The 13,125-nt window shown below is 43.2% G+C and overlaps 1 protein-coding gene across 1 annotated transcript in view; it reads left to right on the top strand.

Annotated features, from left to right (window-relative positions):
* The window catches only part of LOC146634353 (uncharacterized), a 453,764-nt gene that overhangs the window by 317,778 nt on the left and 122,861 nt on the right, over positions 1-13,125 (top strand). The window lies entirely within an intron of this gene.

A 13,125-nucleotide genomic window follows, 5' to 3' on the forward strand; every position in this document is an offset into this window, starting at 1 on the left:
TCAGCACAATTAACCTAACAGACCTACACCTTAGTTCACAGATTCACTTTGTCTAAGGTTGATTTCTGGGATTTCACATAACCCAGGATTCAGATCGTGAATCCATGATGGGCTTGGATTTACATCATTATAAATGAAATGTGCTCTACTTGGAAGCAGCCGGCCCCGCCCCTTTTGACGGGTTGTGTGAGACTTTAAATCATCAAACTGTAAATTATAAATTTAAATTGTTATTGATCCTTTACCCCGAGTCCTAAAGTGTAGATTTATTTTCTTACTCTTCTTATATTTATTGTTTGTTTACTTGCACCGCTGTAACTGCAGCCTCGTCGTCTCGTCTCTCTATATGCTGGACTGTCTGTAGCGGAGATGACAATAAAGTTTACTTTGACTTCAGCAGCGCGCAGGCGCACCGAGGGCTCTCGCGCTCACGTTATAGAATGTAGAAAAAACATCGGTGCAGATTATAAGTCTGTATCATAATATCTGTTTGTTGTTTTTATTTTGTTTTGCGAGTTGGTTATTAGATGCCGCTCCAGCCAGCCAGAGACTCCCCGCCGCCCCGCCCTCTCCTCCCTGTGCCGCCAGCAGCAGGCGCACCTCGCAAACGGAGGGCGCCCTTACTCCCAGCAAATGGCTGATAGAAAACCGATCGGTGCCTACGAATTTCCCAATATGCGCTGGCATGACGTCGGGGAAGCATGGGTACGACCGATTATTTTATTTTTTTCTTGCCCGTGATGCCCCCCCACCACGATGCATTCTATTGGTTTGCACACTTACACACACCCAGCTGTGGTTTCCTGTTTTGCTGGACTCTGGAGAGCCCCGCCTTTAACGCTCTTCTCTCACAGAGAGCAACAGAAAACTTGGAAAAACTCCAGATTGACTGAACTCAGTTCAAAGTTACCTTGACACCTTTAGATGTGAGACGTAGTGATGGTCCGCTTGAAGCTGACGCTCCGGTGCGTGTGTCAGAAAGATCAACGCGCTGCTTCAGAAGCACCGTGTCGAGGCTTGATTCGTTTGGCCAGAGTCACGTGATCAGTGACGTCTGAAGCTTCGTTTAGAACGTACCTTTTTTTAAATCGAACTTTATTGAAACACAATGAGTATACAACATACAAACAGATGAAGTTTACAAAAGAACAGAACATGAACATACAGAACCAGGAGTAAAAAAAATTATGATATGAGTAGGCGAAAAAAATCAACATATAAATATTGTTCTGAGAGGCTTTTTGTTGGTTGAGTCTGAAATTGATTGTATGTACAATTCATATCCTTATAAAAAGGCAGAAATATGGTGTTTTATTAATAAACTTACATTTATGGATATAAAATAGCTAAAAGTATTAACAAATATTTTATAAAAAAAACATTTATCATTCTTCCTGGGGAACTTAAAGAAACAGAATAAAACATTTTCCATCGTAAAGAAAACTCCCTTAAAATATGGACAATAACAAAACTGCTAAATTCTTCCAGAATCTCTGTGTAGAGGAACCAAAAGAGATGTGCCACAGTTTCTGGATGATCCCCACAGAAAGTTCAATTAGTATTTATGTCTCTTTTAAATGTTACCATATAGTGACTGGCTGGGTCACATTTATGAAGAATTTTATATGAGATTTCCTTCACCTTGTTCACAATTAGATATTTATGGGATCATCCAGACTGTCTTCCAGGTGATATCTGGAACATGTCGGTTCCAGTAAGATATTCTATATATGGGAGAGACATGATATCTTCTTGGAATAAACTACGTATTCTCTTATTGCTGTTACCAAGTTCCTGTGAAAAGCAGATTTTTCCCACTGCTGACTCAGCTGGATCAGGGAGAGTGACTGAGGCAGATATTGAGCTGTCAGTGTTTTTATATAACATTAAAGTCCCTGAGGGTATGGCACCAAGCACCATTGAGAATTCCCCAACACTGACGGGAAAATTATATAGTGTAAGGAATTCATTGTAAGTAAGTAGTGCTCCCTCGTTAAATTTTAAAACTTAGTAGCGGCCGCCATTGTTGGCAGCTGAAATTTGGCTGGGCCGCGCTATGAATTCTGGGATATGGTGGGCCACGAAGGACACACCCGACCCATCCTTCAAACTCGGGGGAATGAAGGACGCATTTGAAGGAGTCGAGGAATCGGGACAGCCTTCGTCGCCTGGCTGTGACGTCATCGGCCTTCAAATGTGGCCTCCGGAGGATGCAGCCGACGTTTTGGGACACAGCTTGTGTGTCTTTGTTGGTCATGTGACCTCCCAGGGACTACACATGGAAACGAGCAGTTTAGCTCAAATCTGGCAGGTTTCCATCGTCTGTTTTTGTCCTGATGTCCATGAACATGAACACTGTCCCTGTCAAACACATCCAGATAATCTGATCCAGTGTTGTTCTTCTTCTGTGGTGTTTGTGATGGAGCTGCTGATCCTGATGTCCTCCACCAAGGGGGCAGCAAATTCAGCTGACTGTCATCATTTATTAAAAAGATGTAACAATGTGACATAATGCAATATAATAGTGTCAGTTACACATTGTGGGTTGCACTGTGGCCAGAATGGACATTACCTCCTGCCTAATGGAAGCTGTCAGCCATCCTGCAACCATGAATTAGATAAGCAGAAGTGAAGGGATTGTTAACAACAATTTAATAATAAAATGTAATGTGATAGTTGCACTTTATTAGCTCCCCACAATCGTATGAATAATAACCATGAATGCACTGCATGCTCATAGCAAGTTCTTTAGGTTTAAAGTGAGATCCTGCTTTAAAGGGCGCTTCATCTGCTGGGAATGACATGTTTCTTCTAGTATGTAAGGCTCAGCCCATCTTACTGGGACTTACTTTTGTAGATCCACATGCTCTAAACCTGCTGCTCCATGATTGGTGCAGAAGCTTTAAGCTACTATTAACAAATAATGACCATGGACTTAGTTGTTACTACAATAACTTATCATTGAGCAACTTTTAATTTTACTTGTAAAACTATGCAAGTAGAATTGAATGGGGCACAGTGAGCTGAGCACAGGCCCACTCTGTGACACTCAGAGGTTTGTGGATATCATACTGAGAGTATTGGACACAGTGCAGCCAGCTTGCAGCCACTTTCCCACCACTTTAGCACAATGTTTACATGAGACTCAGCCACACTAATGTTCCTGGGCAGACATGTGGTGCAGCATGGCTGATGGCACTGTACCTGCAGCTGTCATGGACAAGAACCACTCAATACCTCACCCAAGCCAAGCCTGTGCTGATGTTGTGATCTGAGACCGAGACACTAACCCAGGATCATGATATGATGTTGTGAGAGTTTCACTAAGAATTAGCTCTGATTACAAGATTTCAATCTATCGTAACTCTAATTTGTATTTACTTCAGTTTGTTCATCTTGGAGCTGTGTGCAGCTGAGGACAGTCTTATTATTACCAGGTGAGGATATGTAACAGCCACAGTCTGTAGAGATGATGTCACCATGGAGTGGTGATGTCACTGGAGCTGCCAATATGTGCTCCAGCCAAAGCTACACCAGAGGGTTGTGCTGTGTAACAGGTTGGTGCAGGTGGTGTTATCTACATTTGAACATTAGGCAACAGTCTCATGAAGACACTTTCTATTGTTCACTAAAGACCAACAATAACAGAGACAAAGGGAGAGCAGCAGAACTAGTGCTAACAATTAGCACTGCTAGCCTGCCCACCAACACCAGCTAATGTTCTAAAAACGATGATCAATGATTTTGCTGTAACGGCTCCAGCTGTCTGTGTCAGGGACACGTTGGAGATGAAGTGAGTGATCCAGTGACAAAGGTTTGGAAACCTGCAGTCAGCTGAGACTAAAGGAGTCACCTGACCGAGAGACCAAATGTTTCACTGAGAACGTCCAGATGAACAGAATCAACCTTTGGGATAATCTGTTCCACACATCCATGTTTCACTTACTGCATTATATTTCCTCATTGCTGTGCACACAGGCCTGTGGCTTATAACCAACTCCAAGTTCAGACTCAGAGGCTGCTGAAGCTGTTTTCTGGAACAGAGACGTGTTGGATATAAAAGCAACTCTTCTTTATGTGTCAGCACTGAGGAAAGGAGCAGCTTCGTTTCTAAGTGTATGAAGGACTGTAGCAGTGTGTGTGTGAGCTTTATTTCACAGACAGAACCATGTCAAAAACACAACTTCAGGTAAAAACAATACAAAATCAAAGAGTCTGATCAGAAGGATTAAACAGAGGAGTGTGGGACTGTTTTTAACAGACAGCAGGTTAAGCCAGGCTGGAGGAGTAAACTGAGCCTCGGTGTGAGCAGCAGTGTGTTTGACAGGAAGCTGAGATAAACAGTCTGGAGCCCATTTAGTGCTTCATATGAAAGTGTGAGGATTTGAAAGCAAATCTAAAATCAAGCAGGAGTCAGTGTGAGAATGATTTGTGCTTTTCCTCAGTCAGATGCTGGGAGTTTCAGTTCATCCATGTTCAGCGTGCTGTGCTTTGTGTAACAGGAGAATATGACAGTATAAATCAAGTCTTCATGTCACTGAAAGCCTCCACAGTCTGCTATGGAGGTGCATCAGTTTGGATTTACAAGAAGAACATTTCTTAAACCTGCCACAAGATGGCGCTCCAACAGAAGGGATGTCCACAGTGTAACACAGACACACACATACTGTGTGAATGTGTGAGTGAATGGGCTTTCAACACAAGGCTTCTGCTGCTACCTTTAATTACATAATTAGCTAACAAGAACAAACTGTTAATTACCACCAAAGAACGGCTCCAGATTTTAGCTGCTGACCATTTTGTGAAACGTTGATTACATCAGCTTATTGTTGATTTTTCAACCTTAATATCAGCTGCTTTAAAGGAGCCTGGTTCTCTCGCAGTAACACTTTTCTTCACTAGATGCAGTGCAGGCACAGTCTGTGTTTCTAAACTACACACTAATGTTCATTGTTGTGCAGCTAAATCCTCCCTCTGGATGGGAAGAATCCCTGTCAGGCTTCAAACACCTGGCTTGGTGTTCTGGAGCTAATGTGTCACCTGTGAGGACTCTGAGATGAACACACAGCAGACACTTCAGTTCTCCGTCTGTGTGTCCTCAGTTTCCCAGCATGCCTTGGCTGTGGTGGTGGAGGTGAATGAGGGGGAACATGCTGCTCTGTCAGCACTCAGGTTTCATACCTGGTGATCTCAGAGGACAAAGCGGCGTTACAGCAGCGCACGTTGATGAGACCTGATGCTCTGAACAGTTCAGACTTCAGCCTCACTCTGAGAAAACAAACGACTGACTGTCAGCAGCAACTACACCTGCTCCATCAGTGACGGAGAGAAGAACTGAGACTGAGAGACATACAGCTTCAGGTCAAAGGTCAGAAACGCCCGCTCTTTGTACGGGTCAGGAGTTAGTACTGCAGAGGTCAGAGGTCAGCTTGCTGACAAACCATTTGAAACAGTTTGGAGCTAAAAGCACAACAGCAGAGGAAAGAAGAGACACTGCAGAGATGATGCAAAATATTGTGTTTTGTTCTCAGCTGTCAAAAAGTGTAACACACGTGTTCCAGCACAGCCTTTGTGTACTTTCACTTCTCCATACTGTCCATTGGAAATCCTGTTTGTTACTTTTTGATTTCAGTCCATGTGTCCAAAGCAAACTTCTGTCCCACACTTTCTCTGCTGACTCTTCACCGATGCTCAGATGATCTCAGATGATTTCACCAGAACTCATCAAAATTCGGGCTCCACAGAAACCCAGACGTCACTAAACAAGCGTAACAAGCAAAGTGAAAACTGGTCGTTCAGCTTTATTGACCAAAGATAAGCTCACATGTCACCTCATGACACAGACACTTATTTCCACAGCATGCACGAGGACTGACAATAAGTGTCTATAAAGCCACTTCTATCTGCCACACCTGTGCTTCTGTCATGGTTGCTCTCCTCTCACTCTGTCATTTATCCACAGTCTGCCTCCCTCTGCTCCGTCAGCTGACGTCCTCTCTACACCACCTGCTGTGTTTTATCCTGCAAAAACACATTTAAGAAGCGTTGCACCGAGTAACGGGAGTAACTGCTATAAAATACATTTAAAGGAGGTGGTGCTGAGTGCTGTGACTGGGGTCCCACCACTGACATCACGGGTGGAGGACATGTTGGAAAACTGCTACAAAGTGCTGTGCAGCCAGCAGAGCTTACAGTCTGTCCTGTGTGTCATACAGGCTCTCACACTTAGTGTTTCTGTGACACATTGAAGAGAAGTTTGTGTTGTTCACAGTTGTGCTTGTACTGAGTGACAGTGATGAGATGACCTAACAGGAATAATGTGTCTGTGCTGAATGAGAAGTAACACACAATGAAGTCTTGATGCATCTCAATCATCCAGGAAAGTGAGTCTGTTGCTTCTGTTCATCTGGACGCAGCGTTTTGTGGGAGAAACGTGTCGTCATCATCAGGTGACGTCTTCAGTCTCAGCTGCAGGTTTCAGTCTTACAAACAGGACATTTGCATAAAGACTGAAAGCAGCTGCAGGAACGATGGGCTGGGAGCTCCGTTCCTTCATCTTAATTATGCAGATTCTCAGGACCATTGATCAACAACCACTGATCCATGTCCATGAGTCCCATTCACAGAGATGTGGGAATGGCTGCAGTCACAGCATGTAAGATGGAAATAAATGAGAAGTATTTAGCTGAAGTGGATTTGATTTATGTTACTTCTTTTTTAACTTGTAGTTCTACATTGGAAGATTATTGTGATATTGAAATATAAAAATACATTTATATTCTATTATTTTCTCAAAATAAGCGTCACGCTCGTGGAAGCCGGTGTAGCCGCCGAAACGCCTGCATTTATGGAGACTTTCAGCCCCAGGTAGGCCAGTTATGGATCTTGGATCCACATTATGTCAGCAGCTGTTCTCCACCGTGAACTGTGTTCAAACAAACACGCTCACGCCTCACAGACGACAGCTTACAGTCCTGTAGAGATAAAGTGACTTCGTACAGCCCCGACCTGCAGATGCTGTGCGCAGAGGTTCAGGAGCAGAAGTCCCGTTGTAAACATATCACGGCAGACCCGACGATGTTTGCATGAACGCGCTTTTTTTAAAAGTCAGGTCAAGGCTCCAAAAGCCCAAAGGCGATATAACAGTTTGTGTTTGCTACATGGATCATTGTAGTTCAGCTTTCCTTTGTTATATTTCTTTAAGAGCTCAAAATGTGTTCATTACATAAATCAAATGTAATTTTCTCTGTAGCACTTCATGGATTTCATAAGCAACACACTGTAGTTGTTCACACAAAGCATAAAGGTAAAAACAATATACACAGTGTTATCTTCATTTTAGATGTCACAAAGTATTTGCGGCTCCCAGTGTTTTCCCGAACCCTGACCCTTTGCGTGGAAACCGGGTCCAAAAGGCTCTTTGGGTGTTAAAGGTTGCTGACCCCTGCACTAGGCCCAACTGACACATATATTTGATTCCAAATACAAAAAATAATGTGTAACCTGCTGGAAGAATGTAGGAGGTTGAGACAGGATCTCAACACTTGGTGTCTGCAACAAAAGACAACAATATGTGGGCCGATCGTGGCTCAAGAGTTGGCAGCTCGTCTTGTAATCGGAAGGTTGCCGGTTCGAGCCCCGGCTTGGACATGTTGTGTCCTTGGGCAAAAAAGCACTTTGGGGTCCTTAGGGACGAGTAAAGCGCTCTACAAATACAGGCCATGTAATGGCAGAAACATTCTCTAGTGTAAATCCTGACTAGTTCATTAACTACAGATCAGTTTCAGTGAACATTATTCACAGAGGGATCTGAGTTCCTTATACCAGACTCTACAGAAACTGTAACACTGTACAGCTCTGCGACTCAACAATATGACAACAATGTAACACACACTAGAATCATCAAATAAAGCCCCACTAACCACTAGAACTAGAACTAACTAACTAGCACTGGACACTTGCATACTAGAGATTTCTACCACCATAGGAGGCGAGATATCATCCTTGAACCAGAGCATCCAGCCCTCAATTTCGGACATAAAAAGCGACGTGGCCAGGCATGATAACACTTTGACTGAACTGCAGGACTGTGCCTCGAACCACTCTGACACCATCGCCACTCTCCAGGCCACTGTGGAGCGTTTGTCTGCGGAGGTAAAGAAGTTAGATGAGAGATGTGGAGCTCTTGAGGCACTCCAGGAGGAATAATTTAAGAACTGCAGGAATACCAGAAGGCACAGAGGGACCCAAGATGACTGAGTTGGTTCACACCTGTTGGCGGAGGCGCTATCTCTCGAGGAGAAGCCACTCATCGATCGAGCACATAGAGTGAATCGCCAGCGTCCCAAACAAAGTCATCTTCCTCGGCCCATCATCTTGAGATTGCACTACTACCACATTGGTGAGGAAATTCTGCTGAAAGCTGCAGAGAACAAGAACCTGATGTATAAGGGTTTTTAAAATAAACATCCTCCCAGATTTCCCTCCTCTGTTGGAAACGCAGAGCCGCATTTGCAAATATGAGAGGAAGACTACGTGGGATGACCGGCGTCAGGTACAGACTGCTATACCCTGCAAAGCTGTTAGTGACCCATGGTGATGTGAGGAAAAGCTTTACCGATCCCAAAGAGACCGTAGACTACGCGGAGAAGCACCTCTCCCACCCACCTTCAAATGTATTAAAAGCAAGGATATATCTATATGTCTAACGCTGACACAGCACTGTGTTTCTTCTTTTCCTTTATATTCCATGTAAAGGTGAATATGGAGCGTTTATGGAGCTCGTTTATTGACCAGCTGTCAGTTAGAAGGTAAGAGTTACTAGGTTAACAGAGGTTAGCAGTAACAGTACGGGGAAGTATATTGTGTTGTTCTTTTGTTGTTTTTTATTTTATCGTACTTTACTTTGTTATTTTGATTTTACCTGTTGTGAGTGCTTCCCGTAATTCTCCTTTTTCTTGCGCCGCTGCGGCCAGAGTTCACAACATTACATATTTTTGTATCTATAAACAGGAAGCTGACACTCTCCAGACTTTATCAAAGGTGTGAGCGTCACAGCAGAGGCCTTTGTGTCAACGTAGCTGAAGACAAAACACAGAAACACATGAAGGAGATTTTCCTGGCCTGGATTTTATACAAATATTCTGCAGTACATCAAAAATGAAAGAAAACCATTAGTCAACATATGAACATCACCTCTGAAGTTACAGAGCTTTGATTGGAGACACAGCTGAGCGTTTTGCATTTTGCATAATTAATTATGGTTACATAATTAATTATGTAACCATAATTAAATGGTTACATAATTAAATATGTAACCATAATTAAATGGTTACATCATCTTTAAAGTCCCCAGAGATCAGGAAAAGGGCCTGAGGGTGCTGTGTTTGGAGTCTGCTGGTTACAGTGTGCAGGACCTCACAGGCTGCTGCAGCGTTAGCAGAGGGCGGGACATACACAGCTATCATAATCACGTGTGTAAACTCTCGTGGTAGATAGTACGGTCTCACGCTAACCGCTAGCAGCTCAATGTCCTTACAGCATAGCGTCTCTTTGATAGAGAAATGCCCAGAGTTACACCATCTATCGTTCACAAACACAGCCAGACCCCCTCCTCCCTTCTTACCACTCTCCGCTGTTCTGTCATAAGAGGCTCAGCAGCTAAAGCAGCACACCTGGGTCTCCCAGCCTATTAAAAGCAGCCCTTTGCTTCACCTGCTTCACTAAACATTATTATTTTAAGCAGAGTGGTGTGATTTATGTAGGCATTGCTGTGTGACAGGATGACTTTTCTTGCACACCCACCAAATGAGGGCGCACATGCTTCCACGCCCACTGGTGACTGCACACATCCTTTCAAGGAAGCATTTCATTCATCCCTAACAAATGGAACAAAACACTGTGCAGCGTGTTCAGGTTTGAACGTGGCCCTGGCCTCTCTCTGCATCCACCTGGCACATGCAACACACATCCACTCCCTGCTGAACTGCTTGTATTTGATGTGTTGAAGTTTTGGTAAAGTTTGAATAAATTCCACTTTATTTATAGGAACATTTCATCTGTGGACTCCTGCTTCCCCTCTCCTTGAGCCAGTTTGTGACGGGAACATGACATAAGAAAACTAATTTATCCCTTTTTGATTCTGTGTATCTGGCGCTCATCCAGTGAGTTCACACTTGGCAGAAACAGACTGAATTTGTCTGGAGAACTTTGGCTTCAGCCAAGTTAGATAAACACACTGTGTCTCTGTCAAAACAGCAGTGTAGTTGTGGCACCCCTGTGAGGGAATGACCACATTAATATTATTTTGTGTAAAACACTCATGTAACGGGACATTTTTCATTGCTATATGTATTTATTTTCAGTTTCTTTAAGAGGATAGAAAATCCATGTAACAGGGATTCATTTTATGTTAGAAAGCAGTGAGGGCGGAACTTTGGTGCTTGCTCCGGGGTTTCGGGGTGCAGTAAGTGGAGCCCACCTTCCGCTGCTTCCTCAGACACGTTCTGGAGGAAAGCAGAGACGCATCGTGTCTTCCTTACTCTGCTCTTCACCTGCTTTTACAGGTCGGTACACGGTGCTCGCACCGAAAATGTTGTTTATTGTCACCATGGTTACCCACGTTAATGTGAACGGGAGAGTTAAGGCGGTCCGCCAAAGTTATTTATATGTAAACACGGGAGAAAACCAGAGGAGTGTCCCGCGCGACCGCACCGCGAGCCCGCTCGTTAGGTGGAGCGCTCGTGAAGCAGAGTCAGTGCGCTCCTATGCTCTGTGCAAACGTGTTGTAATGCTCCAATCAAATCAGTTCTGTGAGATGTGAATGTTAATAGTTCTGTTAAAGTGACTGAGTAGATTAGCTAGTGTAACACAAGCACTCTGAGCAACTCTGTGTAGCTAACAGAGGCATTCATGGGTTGATTAAACAAGCTGTGTTTCATGATGCACTAAATAGTGATTTTGCCAGTAAATTACTGGAGGGAACAAATGTAATGTATTTACCAATGCTGTTATTGAATAGAACTGTTTAGCCAGTAAGACACTGCAGAAGACAATGTGATGTGTTTATTGATATGATAAAAGGATGTAGCTGTTATGGAAAGAAGTGTGAACTTGAGAAACTGAACCAGTTAAAAAGAGTATATTTCACTGATGTTGTGAAATAAGTAAATGTAATTGATGTGAATGAGGAACCAGCTGAACAGTATATTGAAAGCTCATGTTTAGTGTTTTATAGCATTTATTTGTGTGAAATAAATCAGACTCAGACACGTTCTGGAGGAAAGCAGAGACGCATCGTGTCTTCCTTACTCTGCTCTTCACCTGCTTTTACAGGTAACATGTTTGTCATCGAGGTCTTCATCCTTGGGACCCGTAACATAGTAACTTCTTCATTGTTATACTTCTATAGTTTTCCCATTTTGTGAGCTGTGGATGTGGAAAGTGTCTCAGTGACACATCCACATGAAAACGGCGTTACCTTCGTTCATTTGCACGTCAAATGAACGAGCTGTTTGGACTTTAACGTCACAGCTGATGCTTCGATACTCGAACTCAAGAGTTCAGCTTCCACTCAGAGGTACAAGTACACACAGCAAAGATAAACGTGTACACAAGGTGGAACCCACAAGTGCACAGCTCCGACCAGAGATGGGAAGTAATCCGATTACTTTTTTCAAGAAACGAGTAAAGTGAGGGATTACTATTGCAAAAAAGGTAATTAGATTACTGTTACTTTCCCGTAAGCACGCTGCGTTACTGCGTTACTAAAACCGCAGCTGTGTGCAGATGAACAATGGATAATCTATCGAGTGTGGAGAGAGTGTGAGCGTGCAGCGTTTAAAGCGTGGAAGCACTGACCTTACTTTGAGTTTGACTCTGTAAAAAGTGACAAAAACATTAGCATCCGCTGTTCACTGCGTGGGAAGACAACATGCTCACTCACTATGTGTTAATGGGCATGCTTATTTATAACTTTGATAAAATGTCATAAAAATAATTCCATGCCAGCTCACCATTGGTGATCAGGTAGTTTCTGTTCCAGTTCCAGTCCCATAAATCATGAAGCTTGCTGCCAGAAAAGCTTCAAATCTCCTTTGAAAGCTGTTTGTGGTCTTGATTGTGGGAGCTTCAGTTGTCTGACTCCAGCTGCCACACAGTGCTCACTGATATCATTTGCAAAAACCCCAGTGTGACAATATTTATCAGTGAAGCAGAAATCAGGAAGTGACGACTTTTCTTTGAACATTTGCTAAGGCTAAGCTGTGCTTTCTACCACAGTTGGGAATTTCCTGGTTTACAACAAATTATTGTGTCAACACCGCATAAGATTTCAAACTACAGGAAAATCACTGGAGTTATAAGAGGCAGACAACGACACACACACCACATGCATGCTGTTGCTATTTATTGTGGATTAACCTGTCAAGGGCAAGAACAAAATAATTCTGCCTCAAATACAGGAAATCATAGCTTTCCTGTATTTCCTCCATTGTTGGCATGCTGGTTAGTGCTGTTGCTCCACAGTAAGAAGGTCCTGGGCTAAATTATCCATGAATGTAAACGGCTGTGTGTTTCTATCTGATAGACTGGTGAGCTGTCCAGGGTGTACCCTGCCTGGTAACCTATCACTTCAGGGTTATTTCCCAGCCCTGCTGCAACCAGGATAGAGATAGGAGGATGGTAGTTGTTGTAGACCCATTCAATTTCAATTGAAGGATTAAAATGTTCCAGGAGCTCAACTTACTCCATCTGAACATGTTTCAATCGTGTTTTATGAACACAACATGCAGCTTTACTGAATATGAAAAGGTTGTGTTGATTTAACTCAGTTGTTTAAGTTTCTGCCAAAGCTAAACCTTTGTGTGCAACCAGTGTCCACTATTGAATCAAGTAAATCCAACATGTTTTTGTCAGTGCAAAAGGAGTTACGGTGCCTGTATTCCTGCACAATATTGTCCTGGGAGGGAGGAAAACTTTCTGGTGAAGTTTTGGTTGATTTTTGGGTTTTGCTTGACACTAGGTTGATTTTATCAGTGAGGTTTGGATTGTTTTCTTTCTCTAAGAGAGAGAAAGATGGTTTTATGCTTGGACATGTTTGCAATGGGCCCCAGTATCTGTTACTTT

The sequence above is a fragment of the Diplotaxodon limnothrissa genome, linkage group LG3 (assembly GCF_057381915.1).
Source record: "Diplotaxodon limnothrissa isolate DT_005_m linkage group LG3, D_limnothrissa_male_GT1.1, whole genome shotgun sequence".
Taxonomy (NCBI): domain Eukaryota; kingdom Metazoa; phylum Chordata; class Actinopteri; order Cichliformes; family Cichlidae; genus Diplotaxodon; species Diplotaxodon limnothrissa.